Source organism: Culex pipiens, chromosome 3, assembly GCF_016801865.2.
Source record: "Culex pipiens pallens isolate TS chromosome 3, TS_CPP_V2, whole genome shotgun sequence".
NCBI classification, from domain to species: Eukaryota; Metazoa; Arthropoda; class Insecta; order Diptera; family Culicidae; genus Culex; species Culex pipiens.
Window position 1 is genome coordinate 57,590,003 of NC_068939.1, and position 26,510 is coordinate 57,616,512.

Genomic DNA, 26,510 nt, shown 5'->3' on the forward strand with positions numbered 1-26,510 from the left:
ACAAACCAGAGGTTGCCGGTTCGAATCCCGGGGTGGGCGTCCTGAAATTCTAAGTGTCACTATGGGTATTCGGCGCCGTCGCTCCGTGCCATACTCTCGTAAACTTAGGAGCCCAGAGCAGTGAAGTCCTTGTAGATAAAGGAAAACTAGTGTCTTGGTACTACACAGCAAAAAATCCGATGGTAAAATCGCATGCAAAAGCATGCACATCACCTTTGTGAGCAAAAGCATGTAATATTGTATGAGAAAACGTGTACACAAAAAGCACGAACCGAAGAAAAAAATAAGGTCTGCTCACTCCAAAAATATCATCAATCCGGTGAGACACATATCCAGATATCCAAGTCAACGCCCTAACCCTCACCGCTATGAATAAACTTTGATCTTCACCGATATAGCTGTAGGTTTCCCATACATCGCACACTGGGAAAAAAGGGACCCGTAGCCCCATGAATTAGATGCCGCTGAAATTTTAACTTGGAAATATATGTTTATTATGTAAAAAATCCGGGGAATCGAATGGTGATGGTTTCGTCTGCCGGAGATAATGGGAAAGGGTCCATTTTGCCCAAATATCCCCTAAAATGCAACCTTTTTATATTATATGCTACATTACGAGAAATACCGCAGGTTTTTAGACTTCAAAATAAGTGAACTTTATGTAAAAAACTATAACAAATCGATTGGTGAAGGTTTCACGTGCCGGAGACACCGAGAAAGGTCTCATTTTGCCCCAATTAACCCTATATTCGATTTTTCATGTAATTTGCTCCACATCGTAAAGTGCCGCAGTTTTTCAGACTTCAAAATAAGTGAACTTTATGTAAAAAACCATGACAAATCGATTGGTGAAAGTTTTTATGCACCGGAGACACCAGAAATAGGTCCGTTTGCCCCAAATGTCCCTTATATGGAAAAATGTGCATTTCCTAACATTATTCATCAATAAAGAAATCGATGGTGTTCGAACGAAAGTTGGTATCGGACATTTTCGGGTCCGACCAGGTCAGCGATAGCCTCATTATGTCCAATAAATTGGCTTCAGGAGTCGTTTTACGAGCGAGGTGAGTCCGAGCTTGTTTGTAACGTTCGTGTGTATGCTCGCCTGGTTGCTCATTATAGAAGCACAACGGGTAAGGCTGCAATGTTTAATATTTTTAGAATAAGTGATTTTTTCAAACTACATAACACTTGCAAATTAGATTAAAAAATCGAATATAGGGTTATTTGGGGCAAAATGAGACCTTTCCCGGTGTCTCCGGCACGCGAAACCTTCACCAATCGATTTGTCATGGTTTTTTACATAAAGTTCACTTATTTTGAAGTCTGAAAAACTGCGGCACTTTACGATGTGGAGCAAATTACATGAAAAAATCGAATATAGGGTTAATTGGGGCAAAATGAGACCTTTCTCGGTGTCTCCGGCACGTGAAACCTTCACCAATCGATTTGTCATGGTTTTTTACATAAAGTTCACTTATTTTGAAGTCTAAAAAACTGCGGCACTTTACGATGTGGAGCAAATTACATAAAAAATCGAATATAGGGTTAATTGGGGCAAAATGAGACCTTTCTCGGTGTCTCCGGCACGTGAAACCTTCACCAATCGATTTGTTATAGTTTTTTACATAAAGTTCACTTATTTTGAAGTCTAAAAACCTGCGGTATTTCTCGTAATGTAGCATATAATATAAAAAGGTTGCATTTTAGGGGATATTTGGGCAAAATGGACCCTTTCCCATTATCTCCGGCAGACGAAACCATCACCATTCGATTCCCCGGATTTTTTTACATAATAAACATATATTTCCAAATTAAAATTTCAGCGGCATCTAATTCATGGGGCTACGGGTCCCTTTTTTCCCAGTGTGCATCGTATGCAATCAACACAGTACACGACGTACGGAAAACCTAATGTTACATTGGCATTGATCCAACCATTTCACAGCGGCGAGATAGCCGAGCAGGTTGGGGCGTGGATTTGGTAATCTGAGTATGACTTTCGCCGGCTTGATGTTATTTTTGGGGTGAGCAGATCAGATTTTTTTTTCTCCGGTATATGCTTTTTATGCACACGTTTTCTCATACAATATTACATGCTTTTGCTCACAAAGGTGATGTGCATGCTTGTGATTTTACAAAGGTTTTTATCACTGTGTAACAATAGTGGCCCACAGCTATAAAGTCAACTTCATTTTTATTTTTCGTTTAAAGACAGATTTGTATCATTTGCACTGTAGAATATCTGTTTTCCACATATGCACAGTAAAAAAATTCTGTGTAAAATCGCATGCAAAACAATGCACATCACCTCTGTGAGCAAAAGCATGTAATATTGTATGAGAAAACGTGTACCCAAAAAGCATGAACCGAAGAAAAAACAATCAGACCTGCTCACCCCAAAAATATCATCAATCCGGCGAGAGTCATATTCAGATTACCAAGTCCGCGCCCCAACCCTCTCGGCTATCTCACCGCTAAGAATATGCTTTTTGTGATTTGTGATTTTTCGGAAATAAAAAGTAGGGGAAAATGGGGCAAGTGTAACAAGCTAAGGAAATGCTCGTTATAACCCATTAAAACGTTGAGAAATCTGTCAGATTTTTTTTTAAATCATCTTATTCCAGGTATTGACTAAGACTTTGATAGGACAAATAGGACAAATAGGACAGGACCTGTTTTGCAATGTAAAAAATTGTTTTTTTTTTTGATTTTACGTTCGATCTACTCAACTAGTGGGGCAAGACGAACAATCGTATTTTTTCCATACTAAAAATGCATATGGTACACTTGCCCCACCTGAACAAGATTTTTTTAAAGTTCTCAACAAAAATAACCAAAAGTTAAACCATACTTCATAATAGGTGCAAGTCATTGGTAGGGACACTACTGATATAGGATAAATAGCATTTTGATGAAATGAGCCTTAAAACGAATCCTAAACCTTATTTTGTACTTTCCAAATATTATAAGATAACAAAGGTTTTGAAAAAACTTCATTAAATCTTATGCCCCGTGGCGTTTATGTCGTTTTGGCGGTTATGTGTGTAGTAGAATCAGTTATTTGCATTGCTAGCAACAATTCCTCATACTGGAAATAATCAAAATTGTAAAAATTACGGCCGTACGAGCGATTGTTCCTCTTGCCCCATATGGTCGTCTTGCCCCACCTTCCCCTAGATTGTTGAGTTTGATTTAATGATTTTTAAAAAAAATCTGATTTTGTCCCACCCGTGTGGATCAATCGGACCGCGCACTGGACTCACAATCCAGAGGTCACCGGTTCGAATCCCGCGGCGGGCGCTCTAAAATTCTTTGTGTAAATATGGGTATTCGGCGCCGTCGCTCCGTGCCATACTTTCATACACTTAGGAGCCCAGGGCGGCGAAGTCCTTGTAGATAAAAAGGAAGGCACTAGTGGTTGGTACTAGCAATGGTGGCCGACAGTTATAAAGTCAACTTCGTTTTTATAAATCATTTATTTGAGTATAGGTTCTTGGGCAAAACTTTCGAATTTGTAATTTTTCGGAAATAAAAAGTACTTTATTGAGTTTGATTTAATGATTTTTTAAAAAATCTTATATTTTAACATCATGTATGTAAAAAATGTATGAAATATTTTTTTTTGATCGTAAACTCAAATTGCTAATTCAATTAAAAATTGTTATAGTCATTTTTACTAGTTTGTAAAAAGATTAAAGTAAATCTTTCTCCCAGTTCCCAAGGCCGGAATTTACAAAGCTGATTCAGTGGCTACTCAACTAATGTTAACATTTTAAGGTTAATGTTAACATTCTATAGGTCACCTTCCTAAGGTGTCATTGATAAGGTCCTGCTTGTGACGATGTACTATCTTCCCTTTACTAAGCAATCGATTCCATAAGAGTTGTGTTGGTCCGAATCGGGATTTGAACCCCGATCTACCGCTTAAGAGGCGGAAGCGTCACTACTAGGTTACGTGGCTCGGTCTAACTCGGTCTAAGTTTGTAAACGTAATACAAAAACATAGCTAAATGTTAAATTTTGTTGAAAACTTTTGTTCTGGGTGCCACTTTCCTTCGAACAGTAACAACATAAGACACACATTACTGTACGTCGCGGAGTCTGCTCTGCTGAGCGCGCGTTGCTACGCTACCATCTCGAACTCACTCCCTCTCTCTACAAAACGTCCCTCTCTTCCCATCCCACTCTCGTTTCAGAGAGCGCGAGCGAGACCGTTTTTCCGCGAGCTCTGGCTTTTCCGAGCGAATTTTCCTCTTTTCGCATCAGTTGGTTGAAATTTATGCACCCGTTCGGAATCTCGCATCGTCGGACGGCCCCGTACGAGCAGCAGCACTAGGTACTGGGAAGCAGAAGTACAGACAGTTCGGGCCTGTTGGGGACGCCTGTGTCGAAGACCACCACCAGCTGTGTGTGAGTGGGACTTTTTTGGTCCGGATTATTCTGGATTTGTTTTTGGAGGCGATTCTGTGGGAATCTGTGTGTGAGGGAGTCTGGAGACCCCCGCGGAACAGTCACCTGTTTCGAGTGGTGTGATGTGTGTTTTCTTGAAGAACGGAGAAGGATTGGTTGACAGATTTTCCGGCGGCACATCTGTGTGAACTTTGTAGTGGTGGTGGTGGTGGTGGTGGAGTGTCCAGCAAGAATCTCTTTGCATCCATTATTGATGGGGGAGACTGCGAAGATCGGAATGGTGCCGGAGGCCACTGGGCTGCTGAATAAATGATAGTACTTTGTCTCCTCCCAGGACCTATCCCAGCTGTGTTGGCAAAACGAGAGTCTCGAACTTGTCGTCGAAGGTCCCGGTCCAGCATCCGACGGGCTGTTTTGCTGTGTGAGTGTCTGCGTGGGGTTGTGAGTTGGCTTTTCCCGTGGAAAATCCTGCCCGAGTCGACTGACGGCCGGGAATGATAACGCTTGAGTACAATATTTTAGCCATCTGTCACGGTGCTACGACGAATCTGAAGGATTCGAGTGCCGTTTGCCGATAAGATCGCGGTATAAATCACACCAAATCGTGTGTGAGTGTGTGCCCGTGTATTTGTGTGAATTTGGTGGGGGATACATGGAAATTCTACCGAACCTGCTCTGATATCGCGCGCGCTAGAGAAGAAGAGGCCCAACTATATACGTACGCAGAGAGTTTGTGTGTAGGATTCAAAAATACATTTCACCTCACCATCAGCCGAAAGTGTTGAGGTTAGAGAGTTGAAAAGTTCGGAAATCGAAGGTAAAATATACATAAAAGAAATCGAAAGCCAAAAAACGCGTTGAAGGATACACTCTTTTTCTGGGATTGAAAGAGACCTCAAGCAACCGGTCAGTGAAAGTGTTGGTGCGATCCAATTCGAGAAGGAGAAAGTGTTCCGAAGGAAGAAAAAGGAAGAGTAAAGAAGAAAAACAGCATAAATCAGTGACGAAGAAGGAAAAGAGTATAGAAAAAGTGGTGAAATGAGAAAAAAATTGTAATTGTTATTGATCGAGAAGAGAGAGAAAAAAAAGTCCAAAGAAGAAAAGCAGAATATATTAAGGCAAAGGAGTTGAGAAGTGTCGGTGTGTGTGTGCACACGATCAAAGTGAAAAGGAAACCAGCCGAAGGAAAGAGGAAAAGGAAGGAAGGAAGTTGCGAAGAAGAAGAGTCCAGTCTGGAAGTGATTTTGGGGTCGTGCCAACTATACATTTGCGTGAACGGGCTCGCGTCGAACCTGTAATTAATAATAATAGTGTGAGGTGAGGAAAACCCATTCGAACGTGGCAACAATTGTTTGTGTGCTGCCGCCAGTGTACGTGTGCAAGATTAATCATCAACACCAGCAGCAGCAAATATCCAATCCGAGGAAACCCCAAAGAATTTCCCGCAAAAGCAAATTTCCCTCCGTGCCAGCTCGGAAGCATCCAAACTAAGCAACAAAAAAGAAAAACCAGCAACGTCAAAAAGGAAAAACTTCACTACTCTACAGTGTTTGTGTGTGCACGAGTGTGAGTGCGAGTGCGTGGGGAGGCAAAACTGGCTGGTGTTAGTGGCTCCCCCGAGAAGAGTTTTTCTTTGCTTTAAGGTTTTGCTTCTTCCTGCATCGAGCGTCGTCGAACTCGTCGTCTTCGGACTACAGGTTTCCATCAGTTTCCGAAGCAACAAAAAAAAAAAAAAAAACGCAGCACCAGTTTGGTGAGTGTATTAAGCAGTCAAGCGAGGCGGCTGCTGCGTAATGTTAAAAATAAGTAAATATACCTCACACACATATCGTTTCACCTCCCCGTGCCGACGGCTTGATCGTTGAGGAGGTGGATTTGTTGTTTCTCTCGCTTTTAGTTTGGTTTAGTTTAGCATAAGAATTATAATAATTATATTCATACAACCCGTCGGAGCAGAGAGAGAGAAAAAGAAGTTCAGTTACTTATTGGCAGCGGGTTAGCCAGCAGGGCAGGGATGAAGCTTGGAAGGGTAAACATTTAAATGAATTTAAATTTCTTTACAGCTTTTTTATGTAGTGAAAGTTGAACATGTTTTGGTTTTTTAACATGGTTAATAACAACATTGTTCAAATCCTTTTTAGTCATTGGAAAAACGTAACTGAAAGAATATCTCAATTTGATATCTCAGATTTGTAAAAAATATCATAGTCATATCAAGTCATGTTGTATACAAAATAAAAATTTTGTTTCATTTTGATAGTTTTTCAAACAAATTCGTGCGAAATCTGGAAATTTTTGATAAAAACGATTTGACATTTTCCTTCAAGGCTTCAAATCGCAAAACATTATGAATTAAAATATTATTGAAATAGGTTTTAATTTTTCATGTTCCAAGAAAATTATTTTTTTTTAATTGCTATACTTCTCGTTTTTAAGGGAAATCAATGAGTTGATTAAAAATACATATTTAAATTGATATGGTTTAGAGTTCGAAACCATTGAAAAATTGAGAGTATTGTGGATTTTAGTATGACAGAGAAATAGAGACCATCAAACACTGCACAGAAAATGATTTTAAAGAAAAAAATGGTTATGGTAGTTGTAAACGCTGGGATAATTGTATTTAAAAGCTACATCCATAGTTGTTTGAAGTTGTTTTATATAAGTTAAACATCCTTTTCTATTCAATTGGATATTTTATTACATTTATCAAATTTTATTTTGACGAATTAATAACAGAAATAAAACATTCATTAAAAGATGTTTTAAATGCATTTAAATGCTAATATTAATGATAAAATATTTATCAATTGAGTATTATTTGAATTTAGAATCAACTTTAAGAGACCGATAGAAGGTACGTTGTCTACATATGTATTTGCATTTATTTATTTTTGTCTTCCGCACTTGCTCGAAAAATGAACTTTTTATCTGATTTTTGTAGACCCTCCATCATGTATACTTTTTAAATTTGTCTCCAAATTCATCATATCACCCATTGTTGGTAAAGAGTGAGAAATGCATTAACCACATAGGTGGATAAAGTTAGTTTTTTCATTTAAATTTAGGATATTTCTCCATAATTTGCTCCATAAATGCGAAACTGAATGAAAAAAAAACATTCAAATATATTTGGGTAGTATTTTGTTTTGCTCTGTTCACCAATGAATTTCATGAAATCATTTTATAGAATATTTCATTAAAATTTGATTCTTGTTGATTACAAAATAAAATTGAATAAAGCTATCTGTCAAGCCAATTTGAATTTAATTTTATAGAAATAGAATTAGAGTTTTATACATTATAAAATTTGAGCTACTGTCACATTTATACATAATTTTTTTTCTAATCTGTCGTCTCAAAATTCAAAGTTTTCAAAAAATTAAATTGATGGAAAAAATGCATAAATCAGGGTTGTGAAATGTTTTCAAACAAGTTTGCAATAGATTTTACTCGATTTAAAGAAATAATTTCAGTATTACCCAACCATTTTTTTGTTTTCATTCTTTGGGATTTTTTTTTACTAAATAGGGGAGGGTTCTGCCGCAGGGTTGTACACAGAATCACGGATTTTAAGGAAATCATTAAGATTCACAAATTTTGCCGATTTTTAATATAAATTGATAATTTATCTAAATTTTTAACATATTTCTTTTTAAATAGCTTAATTTGCTTAGCCATTTAATTTAAGATTTTATGTCACAAATTTATGAGACAAAAAATTGAATAAAAATTTATCATTGACACAATTGAAGCATGAATTTTGTCTGTTACGTATTTAACATTCAATTTTCAAGATTTTCAATAAGACATACATTTCAATTATTTTTATCTTGGAACCGATGAAGATTTGATGTCGAACTCTTTGTTATGTGGGTTTTTGATTCGATGGTTTTTACAAAAAAGTTAAATATTAGTTTTATTTAAAATCGATGGCACATTTCGTCATTTCAAAATTACGTCTTTTTGAAACATTGCAATGTTACTTTTCAGAGACAAAACTAAAAAACTTGACGTTCTACACAGAAAAAAAATGATGGTAATATTCATCAGGAAATGGTGACAGATTTAGTGGTTAAAAAAATGATGAATTTTACCCCAGAAAATGATGAATTTTCATCAGGTTTTGATGAATATTCATCAGGTTCACATGTTTACACATTTTTTATGTAATATTACTCAACAAAAAAGGGTGATATTCAACCTACCAAATTTTCAACATTCCAAAATTCAACTTTTTTTCTGTGTAGCATAAGGGGTTTGCATGTATTCTTTATGATTTATCAGATATTCACAATTATTATATTTTAAATTGATTTTGACATGTTTTTAAAATTTTGTCAATGTTTTAATCTGTAAAACTCAATCATGTATTTTTGAAAGCATTTTTATGGGGAATTCAATAATTGCTTTGGTACATTTGTTGTTGTGGAATGTTGGGATTTTTCTAAAATAAGGAATCCAGGTACTGCTCTCCAAACAAATATGTGTTTCATGTAAAATGAGTTAACTTAGTTTGAGTATGAATTTGGATTTTTTTCGTTTAACACCCAAGCAAAAATTCAAACAAAATTTTGCAATATTTTTGCTTTTCTTACTAAAGAAAGGTATAGGTTTTACTTTATGGCTGGACGTCATTTTCATGTTCGTAAATATGACGATTCAGCATGAATTTTTATCGGAAAAAAAGCTAAAAAATCACACTGCATCAATTTTTGACGCTCTATCGATTCATCTTGACAGAACTCGTCTATCTCCAACCCTCGAATTTTGAGGAAATAAATTCCGTGGAGATCGAGTGATGTTCGTGTGTGGTAAAATTTTGCCAAATTTTGTGTCGCGTCGTTCTCAGCTCCCCTGAATCCGACTTTCATTCTTCTGAATGCAGGTGAAAGCTAGTGTGCTGAACCTGGGCGAGTTGCCGCTCAAATTTCGAAATATGCATCTGTTTTCGGATGTAAAATACACAGTTTTCAAATGAAAATATGGTCAGTTTATTTCATTTTCATATCTTTTATTTATCTCAAAAATTGTATTTTTTGAGCTCTACAACCTCCCGAATTTTCATCCAGATTCATAATATGGTTCTACCATAAGAAAAAAAACCCTAAAAAAGGTAAAAGCCCACCTGGTGCCCTGCGCCAACATTTTTCGTTTCTAATATTATCTGAAATTTCTTCCTAGATTCATAGTACAGACCATGAGTGAGCATCTGAAATAAATTTGACATCGATCGGCAATCCCGATCAATTTTTAGAACAATTTAGTTTTTGCCTTTCTTACTAAAGAAAGGTATAGGTTTTTACTTCATGGCTGGACGTAAATATGACGATTCAGCATGAATTTAAATCGGGAAAATCGCTTCGTCGCCAGGTCGACTAGTTGTCAAGTTGAGCTTCGAATACTGGCGCGAGAATGCTGGCGCATATAGTTTATGGCTCGAGATATACTCGTTTGTCGTAGCTTGTTTACCGATGTTTCCTACAACATGTAAGATATCGTAGCTTTTCGGTTTTTTGCCCTGTCTGTTTTTTGCATAATTGTCCAATGTTTATGCAAAAACTTTTGTGACATAGGACATTCAACCGGCTTCAAACAATTTGTTTCCCGTGTGCTCCTAAAATCGCCTTTAAGTAGGCTTAATTTTGTCGTGATTTCGTAAGTTAATTTAACAGAGTTTTTTGGATTGTAATAGGAGCTTTTTAAGCTTTTCATCGTTTATATCGTTTTCAAAGTGTTCAACGCTTTTTTCATCCTGAACAAAAATTTTCATTTTAAAATTTCGTGTTTTTTTCTAACTGGGTTATTTTAAAGAGTGTAATAATGTTCTACAAAAAAATGATATCTATACATAAGGATTTTGGTTATAAACATCACAAGTTATCGCGACTTTAAGAAAAAAAGTTTTGAAAAAGGTCGTTGTTGATCATGGCCGTTCATCGTCACCCGCGACAGACACGGACAACGAAACAAAGAGAAACACAAAAAGTATTTTTTTGAACTTTTTTGTTGTAAACTTGTGAAGTTTATAAACAAACCCCTTATTTATACATATCAAAATTATTAACAACTTTGTAGAACATTGCTACACTCTAAAAAATAACCCTGCAAAGTTAGAAAAAACAAGAAATTTTAAAATGAAAAATTTTGCTTCTGGATCAATGTAGATTCGAAAAGTACATTGAATTTTCCTTAAAATGACATATTCCAAAAAGTTTTACAGTCGAGTAACGAAAAATGGGAGAATTTTTTAAACTTTTTTGGTGTATTTTTCGATAAAAAATACGTTTTTTTGGGAATTCTGATTCCGCCATCAAATCGAGCGTCTAATTTTACATACAAATCCCTTTGACACCAAATTATTTCTATCTCATCACCGTTTCAGGCTGAAAATTATTGAAAAACACCTCTTTTTTCGCTTGTTCAAAAATGGAAGGGGTCGCACCGCCCCTCCGTCACGAGATATCGAAAAACGGACCTCGAATTCGTGATCAGGGACCAAAGTTACCCCTTAGAACAAAATTTCACGCAAATCGAAGACGGGTTGGGGCAACTTTCCCGTTTTCGTGTGAGTTGGTAGAGAATTACCCATATGGAATAGGAGTAACTGAACCCTCAACTGTCAACTTTATTTAAATTTTTTTTTTCTCAAGTTCAGAAGGTTATTTGAAAAAAAAAAACTTTTATTCTATCAAAACTTTTTAGATTTTTCGTCAACAAGAGTTTATTTTCTTTGTTTAGTGTTTTTTAGACAATTCCAGGTATTATAAATGTATTATTCAATTAAATGCTTTAAATGCATATCTGGAGTTTTTTTACAGGCTCTATAGGCTATTGTGTTTCATCAGTTTATAGGACCTACTATGAAGGACTTGAACATGAAAAGGTTTTGAAGGACTTGGCCATGTCATGTGCTTTTGCAGGATATTGACGCTTCCATCTGTTTTAGTCAATTCTACCTAATGTTGGAAGATTTTAAAGAACAAAAATAGAAGAATGAAAATCACTAATTTAGCATTCGAGTGATTGTTGAAAGAACCTGCCAATATTTGCAAGGATATAGAAATGTAAACAATGAAATCCAAATAAATTAAGCTGGAAATCTAGAAGAGCTTGACAATTTTTCAGTTGTATTAACGGATTCATTCTGATCAATTCAAGTGTGATTTCCTGCGTGGTTTGTTCCAATTATTTGGCTACAATCCTGCTTCAAAGCAAATGTTTACTAGATTAGAAGAAAGGAGAACGCAAAAATCGAAAAAAATACATCGAATGGAATTTATTTTAAGAAAATTAGCATGATCGCACGCAGCGGGCAGTCACAAATATGTTTATCTTTTCGTTACCCATAAATTTACGCTCTTTGGCGTTTCCCGCCACCCCCACTTGTCTGGTATTTTATTTTGATGACGTTTGCTTTTATTCAGCAAAATTGCTACTGTCTACGGACGGAATTCCGCGATACCGCGAACGTTTGACAGCTTCAGTTCGAAGCTGCGTGGGTGGAACTAGAGTACTACTACTACAACTGCTATGACAGGGCAAGATTAGGCGTCGGAGGTGGTGAAGATTAATATCTTGCCTCACCCGCACCCGTAAACGGGTCTAATGTTTGACTTGTGAGGTCGTCCCCGCCTAACCTCTCGGGACACTCTGGAGGTTTTCCCCATCCGCGTCAAATTGGGGGCAATTTGTCTGGAAAAGCATCGTCGGCTTTCCCATCGGCTTTTTTTGGCGGTAGTGTCGAACAATTTTATGACTTGCAGATTGGTATTCGTGGAGTCATTGCGAGGGTGGTGGAGGATTATGTTACACTTAAATGTAGGGAATTAGCAGGTTTCAGCAATCAAAACGAAGCGTGTAACTCTTGCATAAAGGTCTCCATTCATAACTTTTGTTTTTGAAAATTAAAATAATATTAAGAGCTACTTACAATTCAATTGCAAATTTATTTGGAATTAAAATAGAACAATGAAAGCAATTTATTCAATGAAATTGAAAAAATAAAGATATTGTGTTTTTCTTGGAATAAAATTTGTTTGCTGTCAAAACTTCTAGGTAGTTCGAATACAGAATTCCATTTGAAAAGCATTCCATGCAATTCCAAATTTAAATTGAAAACGACAAATCCAGCGCTCAATATCACTTTCAAAAATTGGTTTTTGCTGCCGTGGGATTTGATTTCCCATTCTGTGTGAATCCACCAAGTGTGTATCGGAAGATATCACCAAAAAAACACGCACGCACACACACACTGTCTTTGCTCGTTTGCGTGTTTGTTTTTGTTATTCTGTTTGTTTGCCATTCACCCATGGGGCGCAGTGTCGAGACCAAAGACAATAATCCACCTAAAAAAAGGAAAACTCTATAAAGAAAAAAAAAAGATTCAAACTAAATCCCACTTCATTCCACCACGACGTCAGCTATGGCAAAGTTGCGTTGCCTTGAGTTCGGAGAGACCACACCGTTAGCTGAGACCGCGCCTGCACGGAGATGATAAAGTGGCCATCGAGAGAGTGAGGGAGCGATTTTCTTTTCTAAAGTGGAAAATGGACTGGGTTGGCGACGTTTGAATTGTGATGGGGACATTTTCTCACCCATCAGTCTTCCGTGCCGACAAGATTCACCTTTTTCCCCCGCGTCACGCGGCTCCTTTGTGTTTGTGGTTGCGGAAAGCTGATTTGAGGGGAGCACACTGGATGATTCACGTTTTAGTTAAATATTTGTATTCATTCAATTTTTGAAGCTTTATTTTTGAAAGAGCTGACGATTTTTTGATATTTTCAAAATTACTATTTTTTTCGAAAAACATCAGCTATAATAATGAAAACATAACATAAAAGTGTGAATATATCTGAAAATTAATTTGAATCAGAAAATGGACTGCATTATCGAATACTTTGGACGATTTTGCACTGAGAGCGGCTTACATTAGCTTTTTAATTACTATTTGTATGTGTTATTGAAAAAAAACTCCAGATTTAAAGGCAGATCAAAACACAGAAAACAAATGATGGTAAAATTCATCAGGTGAGAATAGTGACAGATTTCGGGTCAAAAAAAAATTGTAATATTTTATCAGAAACAGGTGAATTTCCATCAGTTTCTGAAAATTTTTCAATAGGTTCAAATTTTTACACATTTTTGCCTTCCTCACTTTACTGAGGAAAGGCTTTAAAATCACTCGAAAAATGACCTTCTCAATAAGACCTCCTAGACTCATCTTCATGTATACCGTAAACCGGGGTGACTTTGATAGGATTTCAACTTGTTTTTAGAATATTTTCCAACAGGTAAGGTTTTTCTCAAGATTCTTATTTTTAAAACATGTACTGGGGTAGGCCACACAAAGTCCAAGAACTATTTCGGAAAAAAGTTTTTTCAATAATGTTTAGAAAAATAGTTACGTTAAAAATTCTTAGTTTTAATTCCGGGGTGACTTTGATAGTCATAGTTTTTCTTGTTAAAATCATATTTAAGATGTTCAAACTTTATTTTTACGCTAAATGTACCATCACTAAAGTAGCTGATATAGTTTTTAAGAAAAAAAAAATAATGTTTATATTTAGTTAACTAAGGGTATAAGCTTTTTAGCAAACTACAAATAAATTTTAGGTAAAATTGTTAAAAAGTCGGCATTTTGCCTGAAATTTGTTTAAACTAGTTTTGTTTATAAAATAATCGTTTTTTATTACATTTTATACTGAATTCGAAGCACGAATCACAAGTTTTACATTTTACATGAAATTTGTTCAACTGAAATTGCCTATACATTTGGAGATTTTTTTTAATTTGTGTTTCAAAAACACATATTATTTATTATTTACAAACTTTTTTGACCTTCTCCTAGTGGAAAATTGTCCAAAGAATCCGAAAATTCATTCTGTTTTTCGATCAAAAATCATGTTCATTGAGAAAATCATGACACTTTGAGAAGTTTAAAATAATGACTTTCATCAACATTTTCTAAACTATAGTTAACTAACTTTTTAAACTTGTCAAAATTTTATGAAAAGTTCTTCTTGAGGTACTTTGAACACTTCTCTACTACGGTCAGTATGTTTCTAAATCATTCCTTGCGTAATTTAATTGTACTCTTCATTCTGCGGAAAAATCGCAAACCTATCAAAGTCACCCCGGCTATCAAAGTCACCCCGTTTTACGGTACCTATCGACTCAGAATCAAATTTTGAGCAAATGTCTGTGTGTGTGGTGGGATGTTGATCAAAAAATTGTCACTCGATTATCTCGACAATGGCTGAACCGTTTTGGCCACATTTGATCCATTTTAGAGTTTTATGAGTCGCGATTGAAAATTATGCAGTTTAGTTAAATACTGCAAAAGTTATGCTAAAAAACAATTATGACTAAAATTCGAAAGATTGTAAAAAGAGTCGAAGATCGAAAGATTTTAAAGAAAAACCATCAAAACATTGAAGATCTGACAATCCTATCAAAAGTTATAAACACTTAAGTATTATTTATGTACTTTTTGGAGGCCAGATCTCAGATATTTTGATGAAAAGTTGTCCAGATATATCATGCGACCTAACTTTGGATAGGTAATTAAAAGACCTTTCCATTGAGCACGAATTGAATTGGAGATTTTACTACCCTATCATTAGTTGTAAGCACATAAGTGTCCTGAAATATGAAGATTTGACTACCCTATCTAGAACACTGAAAGGTCCGTTCTTTTTTGTTTATTTTAGATAGCATTACCCTTAAAATGTGAGTAAGGCACCAATCACCTACGGGTGGATTAAGTAACGTTATCAAGTAAAATAACTCAAAAAGAGGTAATATTTAACCAACCAAAATTTCAACATTCCAAAACTAAACTTTTTTTTTATCTGTGTAGTGAATGTACTCTTTGGTCATATGATATCACTTTTGATGTAAAGGCTAAAAATGATTATAAATGGATATTACTAACATTAAGGAACATTTTCCTACAAACTTGATTAAATCAATTCTTAAATCAATAAAGTTTAGTTTATAAACACGAAATTTTGATTGATGTTTGTTTCAATTTTGAAATAGTTTCTTGAAAACTCTCATTGTCTCAACAATTGAACTTGTCTTTAAAATAAATTTGAAAAGACAATCCTGCTAACTGCTGGCCAAATATTGGTCAAATATGTAGTTTAGAGTCTTTCAAGGCATCATCGGTTTTCAGCGACTTTTGTAAAGAAAAATCCAATCATTTTTTTTAGAAAATGTGAACAAATAGTTGCATAAGATATCCCAAGTAACATTTTTTTCCAGGAGTTCCACAAGAGCTCTTCAAGATAACTACAGCATAGCAGTTTGGACCGCGGTAGGATACGATTCTCTTCAAAACTTCTTCAGGAGTTTGGAAGAGTACTTGAAGAGAGTTTTATCCTACCGCGGTCCAAACTGCTATGCTGTAGCTATCTTGAAGAGCTCTTGTAGAACTCCTGGAAAAATTGTTACTTGGGATCTTCAGAAAATATTTTGATCCACAAATGTCTGAAAGTCCTACTTTCATGGTACCAAATATCAGAATTTTGTCGAATTTTGTATCTTATGTTTGTTCTACAAAACAAACTGTGTTCACTAGGATGACATTAAAAACAATCGACACCAGGGATTCCTAATGATAAAATTCCTTTTAGGCAAAAATAAGTAACTGTCAAATATTGAGCGAAAACGGTTGAGATTTAAGGGTCACTATAGATCAGGCCTGCCCAACGTCCGGCTCGCGGGCCGGATCCGGCCCGTGAAGTCATTTCATCCGGCCCGCGAAGACTTTTCAAAATAGTTATATGGCCGGCCTTAAGACGGTTCATAAAATATTCAATAAATAAATTGAGTGTCTAAATTGAAAAATATGGCTTTGATCAATTTTTCACGCATTATAACATTTTTTTGTTTTGCAATTAACTTTTTCAAAGTGTTATTTTTTTCTATTTTTTATGTTTTTGTTTCAAATTCTAACGTTCTTTGTGTTTGAATTTAATTCTAATCAATTCTATATTGATATTTTCAGAACCATTTATTTATCAAACTGGAAAATGTTGCAAAAAAACAAAATTACCCATTTCTTAAAAATGAGAAATATATGAAAAATCTTGGATTACCTTCTAAAAAATTACAAAAAGACACTAAATTCTCTACAGTTATAACTGTGTTTTCATCAAATTGAAGTTTTTTTTTTCTTTTTTGAGAAGACTTTTTAAATTTTGTGTTACACACACGCTTTTTAAATATTATGTATTTTTTTTTAATAAAGGTGCACTACAATGCCAGAAGATTTGAATCTAAATTTTGTTTCAATATTGATTTTTCATATATTGATGTGTTGAGGAAATTAAACATAAAAAAATGCAATACGCAATTAAATCTGATTTTTTTTTATGTAAAGATATCGGGGTATTTAAGTGCAATCGACAAAAACAATTACATTACAATTTTAATGAAAATAAAAATAAATCAAATAAACACATTTTTGGAAGTTTTCTAAAAATCAATACTAGGTTATCTATTTGTTTTCATCAAAGAACCTAACAAAAACTAATTCTGTTAAAAAATATTTGTCTACTTTTTCAATTTTTTTCATACATCAGTTCCAGCCCGCCACTGTTTTCAGAAAAAATAGATCTGACCCGTAGGACCAAAAGGTTGGGCACTCCTGCTATAGATGTTTAAAGTTGATGAAAAAAAATCATGCAATAACGTCTTCTTTAAATCGCAAATTAATCATCAGGGTCTTGGACAAAGTTGTTTATCATAAAATTCTACTGGAGAATCTTACTTTAACAATGTTCTCCATAGATTTTTGCGTTTTTTCTCATGCAAACTTCAACGATAAAATGCAACCTTTATATATTTACCGATTAGGCTCGTTGACAAAAATACAATTCATGTAGCGATCTATGAATGTTTATTTTATATCTACTATTTATATACGATTCATATTTAACAATTTATTCAAGCTAAATTATGTTAAAATTTCGATTAAATGCATGTTTTGCTTGGAAGACATATGGGAGAGAGGGAATAAGAAGAAAAGAATTAGAAAATTTCTTCGTTTAGCCACCCCCCCCCCCCCCCAACCAAAATTCTGGCTACACTCCTGGTAACTACTCATTTTGGATGATTGTTTTTTCTTCAATTCTATTTATTCAAGCATCGTTCTAATAAAATTGTCAAACTTCACGGGATTTCATGAGAAATATCACTATTCACGAATGTCACGCTCTCCGTGAAATCGTGAAAAATCTTTAATCTTGGTCATCTTGGAAGATTTGGTTTTAGAAGATATAAGAAAATGCTATACATTTTTTAATAGTATTGAAGATTCGACCAATGATTGTTTTTTGTACATCATCAAAATTGCGATTTTCATCGATCAAACCACAGTTTTCGAAAACCATGATTTATATTCGGAATATTGCCATCACTTTGAAATGTTATTTGACCAACTTGTAAGATGTTAGTATTTGATATTTCGTTTTAATTTCAGTGGTTAACTTGACGCAAGCAACTATTAAATATATCATAGTATTTTTATTTACGAATGTGAAGTCAACATATTTCTTCTTTATTATAATAAAAATCGATTTGAAATGGTATTTTTATTTTGATCTCAATTTAATACTCAGTAAGTTTAGAAACATTTAACAGGGTCCTTTTTTGTTGTTAAAATTTTTTTGTCTGAAACTAGAACGAAACTTTTAAACATTCCTTCATTTGAATTTCCCACTGTGCTCCTCCCTCGTCATCTTCCCCTTAGTTTGTACCGAAATGAGCCAATGAGTGATGGCTGCTGTCAAAAAGACGATATCGCCCTCTTCTCACAACTTCCTCTACTCCCATGGGTGACATTCATTTTTTCCTCTGCTGCTGGTCAGATGCTGCAGGGTGCTGGTTTGGGTGGAACGTGCTTGGGGGTCGTCCAACGTGTGACTAAAATTTATGGTTATTAATTATTAATTAATTTTCTCTTTTATTGAGGGATCCATGATGGAATAGCTCTGTCGTTTTTCGGCTTGGGACGTGGGAGCAAACCATCTTTGAGGGGCAATTTTAAACGGCTGCTGGCTCGTAAAACTGGGTGGGAAATTCAATTATGCCTACTAACGATGAGTTGGTCACTTCTGGAAGGAAAAAAAATGGATTATGAGGAAATATTTATCGTCAATTGCATTCACTGCTGTACCTCGTGACCGAGTGGTTATAGCAAACACGGGTGAACAACATAATTACCGCCAATAACCGTAACTGGGTCGCAATCCACCTTTCAGGTAATTTACGCCATTCGACAATAAAAGCTTGCAAAACTTCTTCTTCTGCTAAATTTTGTGGAGCGAGTAGCACCAAATTTTGCAAAGTTGGGTGCACCCAGTGGGAACTAAAATTACGACCCAAAAGTGCTGGGCCCGTCCATTTGAGATTCATAATACACAAAAGCACTTCTGGAGAATTCGGATTTGCAGGGATGTGAAAATCTTCATGAAATTACTCAAAAAGATCCTTAAAGCTTTCAGCTTTAGAACATTTAAAACCTTTAAAAAACAATTTTCAGTTCAAAAATTTACCAATAAAAAATACAAAAAATCAGACACTTTTCCATCGCCGATTCCCTCACCCTTCCAAAAACAGTGACTCGATGGGCATTTGGCTGAGCCCCATAAAACTGAAGTTGTAAAATTTTCGACAGCAAGAACAATTTTCGTTTAGTTAATGTCGCCCTGGCCCCGTGTCACCTTATCTGACCTTGGAACCGAGGCTGCGATGGCATTTCGAAGAGTTTGACGGAAAAGAGGGAGGAAATCAAATAAATTGGGTTTGACTTTTTTCAACGACTTTTCCGGTACACACACATACAAGCATAAAAGTACGAGCCCCCCCAGGAGAGTTGAGGCAGAAGGAGGAGTTGAGTTTTTTGTTAGTGACGGTATGTGTGTTGGCCAAGATGGTGTGTCGTGTATCAAATTTCATGACCCCCGGTGTAAGTCGAGTGTTTTTTGTTATGTTAAGGAGAGTGGAGGGGAGAGAGAGTTTAAGAATGCGATTGAAATACCTTTTTCCCGTTTATGGGAAGGTTAAGCGTAACGAGAATGCTGGGACTGATTTATGTTTCAACATCATTAGTGCAAATTTCTTCGTAAATTTGAGTCGATGAAAATTTTTTATGTTGTCCAACGTTCAACACTGTATCAAATTCCGTTGGCACCCGTCCGTCAGTCTGTCCCAAAAGTATCACATCTTCAGTCAAGCCAGACGAATCCAAATATTGAAACCTGTTGTCAACGGTTCGCACGACGTCGCGACGTCCCCGAGCCAGTTGCATATCTCAATATTCCATCGGCCTGCCAGCATGACTACCAGAGTGTGTGTGTGACCAATGTGGCAGCCACCACCCCGTCGGACTTGGGGACCTGCCCAAGCCAACGATGATGATGCACGCGCGAATTGCAACTTGGTTGGCCACTTTTGCTGTGCGCAATTATTGGCCGCCTGCCCAACGGGGAGAATCTCGACCGGTGGTGGATGCGTTCACACCCGGGAGTGAAAACATGTGTCCACCGGGGGTACGCGGTATCGGGCCAAGTTTCCCACGTACACAGTGTGGTATAGCAGAGCTTGGCCCTGCAGCCTACGCTTTGGACAGGCCAGATATCTGAGGGGGACAGCCGGCTGCCAAAACAACCGCGGCGATCCATCTGTTCTAGTCGGTTTAGAGTGGGAATTCTCGGTAAATGCGGCTCCATTACTCGAAAGCCCAAGGCCGATTGAAGAATATTTTATCACATTGAAATAACGATGCCAAACATGGAAAATTTGCCTTTTTCTCGAGCTTGACAGCTTAAGTGTTAATATGGTGTGCATGACTTTTAAAAAATTAACAAAAAAAAACAGAATTTGTTTTGCTTTTTTTTGCCCGTGGCATATCAAGGTTTAATGCTATGGTCCTTCACAGTAGTGGTAGCTCATCGAGATTTCGATAGGTTTTTGCCTCAGGAACACATTTTTCTTATGCAACAAAAAAGCCCCCAAATATCGTTTATAAGGCGTGATTTGCGTTTTATGTTTTCATAGAAAAAATCATATTTTGCTCTAAAATATTTAAAAAAAATATTTCCAATTGTCCCGTATTTTACTTCAAATCATATATAGTAAGGGGTCCCAAATTTTTTATTTGCATTGGCAACAATCAACAACAACAACTTTAAAGGCCAACTTACTCATTTTTGCCGCCAAAACCAATACCATCTACTTGTAGGGAACCTATTTCGGAACAATTTTGCTTTTTGAATAATTAGGTTTTGTCATTTCAGTGCCAAATTAAATTCATTTTAATAAAATAAAAATGAGGATTTTTTTAAATTTCTTATGAAAACTCAATTGTGTCACTAACACAGTGGGAAAAGTCGAAGCAAAAAACGGACTTAATTGATGCTGGTCAATTAGAACTTTCAACTATGACTGTTCGTATGTGAAAAATTCCTAGGAATCGATTGGTGATGGTGAGAATCCTCAAAAATTTGGGTAAGGCCCGTTTAAGGTCGATTTACCCTATTTTTTGTTGTTTTTATTAGTTTTATATATGTTGCTAAAATGTTCAATATTTTGACAAAGCTCTTTCTGACGTGGAAAATTCCGAGAAATCCATTGGTGATATGGAAATCTTGCAAAATGTACCTGAAAATCATTTCGATGGAGAAGAAAAAGTTATTTCACCGCATTGAACATTTAAGCAACATATTTAAAACTTATAAAAACAACAAAAATAGGGTAAATCAACCTAAAACGGGCCTTACGTCAATTTTCGCGAATTCTCACCAACATCAATCGATTCTTCGGAATTTTTCACATAAAGAAAGTCTTTGTTGAAAATTCTAATTGACCGGCATCAATTAAGTCCGTTTTTTGCCTCGATTTTTCGCACAGTGCATTGCTGTCTCAGCCTTTTGCAATAGTTTTTTTTAAAAGCAATTGACATTTGAAATATTTTTTTTACAAAATTATGGTGAAAACTCCGTTTATTTAAAAAATCAGCATATGTTTTTTTTTGTATGTACAACTAATCTAGATTACTTTTTTATGGGACTTTTTGAAAAAGTAAGCGAGTAATATTTGATAGCCCGGATAAAAAAAAAACCATTGGATTACCATATTTCATCATAAGTTGACACTCCGAGAAATGGTAGCTATTTGCTAAATAAGTTTTCAATTTCCCAAAAATAAAATTTAACAGTAACAAACTATTTGTAAACTGTTTGTTTCGAGGTCACTTGAACCATTAATAACCATTTGACAAACAGTTTTTTGACGAAAATTGAACTGATTTTTATACTTACCAACCATAGAATGACCTTAGGGATCGGCAACCGAAGCCGTTATTTTTGCATAAGAGTTGAATAATAGTTTATGTTATCATAAAAAAATTTGTTATTGGTCTGATATTGATTAAAAGCAAACACAAATTGGGAATAACATTTTTTGTTATGGAAGAATAACTCCAAGTGTTATTGGGATGATCGGATTAGTTGTTAAAATAACAAATAATAATAACAAAGATTTGTTCGAAGAATAACTAAAAATGTTATAAGTCTGTTATTACAATAACAGTCCAATAACAAAAAAATCATAACGGCGAATAACAAACCTTGTTATAAATAACATAAAATTTTATTGGCCTAGTATTTTCAAATATCAAAAAATGTTATTCCAAAGTTATTACCGTCTGCTCGGAAAAACAATAAGAAAAGCATTTTCCTGCGTTTAAAATCATATCATATGTCAGGAATCAATGAAAAATATTTTAAATTTTGTTTGGAATTCCAATAAATAGGACCGCAAAAAGTTTTTTTTTTTGGTAAAAAAAATTTCTCAAATATTTGGATATTTTGAAAACTAATGATTGCACAACAACTGGGCAGGTGCAAATGCACTTTAGAAAACTTTTTTTATTCAAATGTTGAGACCATGGCATGTTATTGAATTTTTTTTATATTTTTGTCTTCCTCACCTTACTGAGGAAAGGCTATAAAATCACTCGAAAAACGAAATTCTTAATTTGACCTCCTAGACCCACCTTCATGTTTACTTATCGACTCAGAATCACATTCTGAGCAAATGTCTGTGTGTGTGGTGGGACGTTGATCAAAAAATTTGCACTGGATTATCTCGGCACTGGCTGAACTGACTTGGACCGTATTGGTCTCATTCGATCAGTCTTGGGGTCCCATAAGTCGCTATTAAAAATTCAAAAATCAAAATCAAATTATTCGCTCTACAGCATTGCCTTGGCGTTCCTGATTACGGGATTCCTACTCGAAACTTGATGTCCGAAGGCTTGATTGTTGAGGCAATTGCAAACCTCTTTTTACATCTAAGCTTCCATCTACCCCGGGATTCGAACTGACGACCTTTGGATTGTTAGTCCAACTGCCTACCAGCGACTCCACCGAGGCAGGACCCAGGAAGACGACTCCTACACCTGGACTGAGCTATCGACCTAACCTTTTAGGTTAGACCGGGGCCAACATTTACTTCCCCATCCGACGGAAGGCGTGATCAGACAAATCTCGTCTCAGAATTTGCCACCGGGACCATCTGGGATCGAACCCAGGCCGACTGGGTGAGAGGCAATCACGCTTACCCCTACACCACGGTCCCGGCTCCGGCTATTAAAAATTATAATGTTTATTACAGAACTTCAAAAGTTATGCTAAAAAACGATTCTAATAAAAGTCCGGAAGATTGTAAAAAGGGTGGTTTTTGTAAGAAACCCCGTCATGTTATACATTGTTACACACTAAAAAAATATGAATATTACATTAGATGTAATTGCAAATATAATTTAAAATACAAGCATGTAATCCTAAATGAAGTGTAAAATTATGTCTTCTTCAACGCAAATGGAGAGATTTTCTAGTTCTTCAGAAAAAGCAAAATGTTACGTCTTGTGAAACGTAATATTCAGTCATGTTTGATGCACATATCAGGAGCGTGTACTTTGATTGAAATTTACAGCAAATCAGACTTAATTTTAAGCGTATTCAGTTTCACCACTTCAGCGTGCAACCAAACGTCAGCCATTGTTGTTTTTGTAGACGAATGTGCGCGTTGGAGTAAAAAGTTCCTTATTTGCAAAATCGACGAAAAAATGGTGAAAATCTCTTATCAACCACCATAAGGACAATAAGAAGCACTTTATTAAGGTGAGTTAAGTAATTTTCCGCTGAAATACCATAAAAAAACTTTTCTGACTGTTTATCGCAGATGCAGTTCGACCGCTTTTCATCCGCCAGATTATCCGTCATACGGCACGGTTCCGGAATCCAAGCCCAGATCTTAACGCTGGCTGTAGCTGTGCGTCTATAGGAAAGTGACAATCCGAGCTCAAACGATCGCTGATGATGGCGGTTCCGTCGGGCAACCTCCGTCAGACCGCCACAACCACAACAAAACCAAAGACTGAGCCGCATCAAAATACAACCGGAGGTGTCAGGAGTGTGAAGAATCAGTCATCGGATCAATTCTAGTGGGCAAGGTGATTATATTCCGGTCAGTCTGCTGCTGGATCCTGTGCAGATGCGGATAGAGGTTTCAAGCAGGCAGTGGAAAGTAGACAAGCGGAGAGCACCCAACAAGCGGAGAACATTTTCCGGGTTCCACGAATAAAATAGAAGGGTTTGTTGTATTGTGCAAATAAACGTCAGTTTTCGTCATAAACGTGCTGTTTCTTTTTTCACAAGTTCCCAATAAGAAAACAAACAATCCTATAGGAATAGCTCCCAATCAGATTGCGTTTAATGTAATTTTACACGACCGTACCGGTTGCTTGTTTGGTCGTGTAATTTCCAAATCAGATGTAATTTTATATCTGATATGACGCTCCAGTTATGTGCATTAAAAAGACATAAAATTACACGATTTTTTCGAAGTGTGTAGAAAGACCTTTCCAACGAATTCAAAAGTTCTGAACCCTATCAAAAGTTATGCGCACTTAAGTGTTATTTATGAACTTTTTAGAGGCCGGATCTCATATATTTCGATGAAAACGTTGTTCGGAACTATCATGCAACCTGTCGATGGATAGGTGATCAAAATACCTTTCCAACGAGTTAAAAAGAGTGAAGATCTGACAACCCTATCAAAAGTTATAAGCACATAAGTGCCCTGAATTATGAAGAGCTGACTACCCAATCTGATGGTATGAATAATGAATCAAGTTGATAGAACACTGAAAAGTCCGCCCATATGTATCTATTTTGGATAGCATTACCCTCTAAATGTGAGGAAGGCAACATCCACCAAAGGGTGGATTAAGCAACGTTTTTTTTTTTTTTGCGTTCCCCCCCCTCGACCCCGACCAGAGTCGAGGGACAAAACCTTCAAGAAATATTTGCAACGGCCTTAGTGGAAATATAAAAAATAAAGACAAAACAATATCAGAATTATTTGATGCAAACTTAGATTATTGTTTTTTTTTTCGTTACGAAAAAATTACAAAAAAATTATTTGCTGCCAAATTTCGTACTTAAATTATTCTTTAGAATTTTTTTTGCACTTATTAAAAAGTATTCAATGTTGTTGGTTTTGAACACTGTAGAGCTATTTTTTCTTGGTGAGCAGTTGAGTTTTGATCCGGACATTTTTTTTTATAAATTTGGTTTATTTGACTTACTTTTAACATTAAAACTCAATAATTGGGTAACATAAATTGATAAATGCATAAATGTCTTCTAAGCTTGATTTTTTTTTTCTAATTTGCCCGAATAGAAGAAGGCTTCAAAATGAAACAAAAAATGCTGAAATTAAGCAATTCACAAATTTATGTAAGCGATTTAATTTTTTTTAATTTCAAATTTGCAAAATTTATAAATTCTTTTGCTATGATGTGTTTACCGCAGAAAGGATTCTGGGAACGGATCACATTTCATGGAATCTACAGGGGAGGAAGGATGCGTGGTCATACCGTATCAAACGCTCTGATAAGTAGTTTCATGTGGTGAGTGGTGGCATTTTGATTTATTATTTCCACAATTTTCATTTGCTATTATAATTTACCTTAATATCTTGCAGAAATCAAAAAAAATAGTGTACGGACAGTAGGGTGCCCAGAAAAAATGACCCCCTGCTCCACAAGCGGAAAACGGTTTTTTGGGTTATTTTAAGCATCTGTGTAAATTTTGAGCGAAATTGGATGATATTAACCCATTGATACCCGAGCCTAAAGTTGGTGAAAAAAATGTTTTTCATACAAAAATGACTTTTTTAAATTGCTAATAACTTTTCAGGATCGAGTTTTACAGTTTTGGTATGTTCTACAAAGTTGTAGAGCATTAAATTTTCAATAAGAATCTTACTTTTGGTTATATTTGGATGCAAGTAGCGCACCGTGCAGACCAAACCGTAAGAAACTTGGGTTTTCCATACATTTTTTTCGGTTTTTCCCATACAAACTTCATCTCCGAGTATCAATAGGTAAACGATGACCGATTTTGCTCATATTTGGCCCAGAATCCTAAAATAGGTCAAGGAACAATATTCAGCTTGTGGAGCGAGGTTTTGAAAAAAAGTCCCATATTCTGGGCACCCTAACGGACAGTTATAGAACCAGATTATTTTAAAGTAAAAGTTCGAGAAGACGTTTAAAGTTTATGATTAGGAAAACTGATAAAGGAGGAAGGGAGGAGCGGGCGTTGCTGAATTGTTACGAAGTTTAAAAGCAAATGGTCCTGCGTTTGATACCCATCTGCTTTCAACAAGAATGTTTTGGACTCATTGAATTTTGAATTAATGAAAAACATCAAGCTCATGGCTGGGTTCGATCCCCTATCCTTAGGATTGACAAGCAAAATGGTTTCCACTTTACCGTGGAACATCGGTAACTTGAGTATTACTTAGACTGATTTATTTAAATCCAAAAATCGGACAAAGAATACAAATTCAATGCTCATTTTAATTCAAGAGAAAACAAGTAAAAAACTGCATGCCCTTCCATCGTTTCGGACTGACAATTGACGCAGTGTTCACATGCCCAAAGGAAGGTCGGAACATCCGCCTACGATGTTCAATTCAGTCCAACCTGCCATGCGAAAACATTCCAAGTTTGC

At 35.8% G+C, this 26,510-nt stretch overlaps 1 protein-coding gene across 2 annotated transcripts in view; it reads left to right on the forward strand.

The window, feature by feature from the left end:
- The first annotated feature begins 4,273 nt into the window (after positions 1 to 4,273).
- The window catches only part of LOC120416057 (potassium voltage-gated channel protein Shal), a 406,813-nt gene continuing 384,576 nt past the window's right edge, over positions 4,274 to 26,510 (forward strand). For both annotated transcript variants that reach the window (XM_052710526.1, XM_039577721.2), the window contains exon 1: positions 4,274 to 6,166. The gene's annotated coding sequence lies outside the window, so the exon portion shown is untranslated. The remainder of the gene's footprint in view (positions 6,167 to 26,510) is intronic.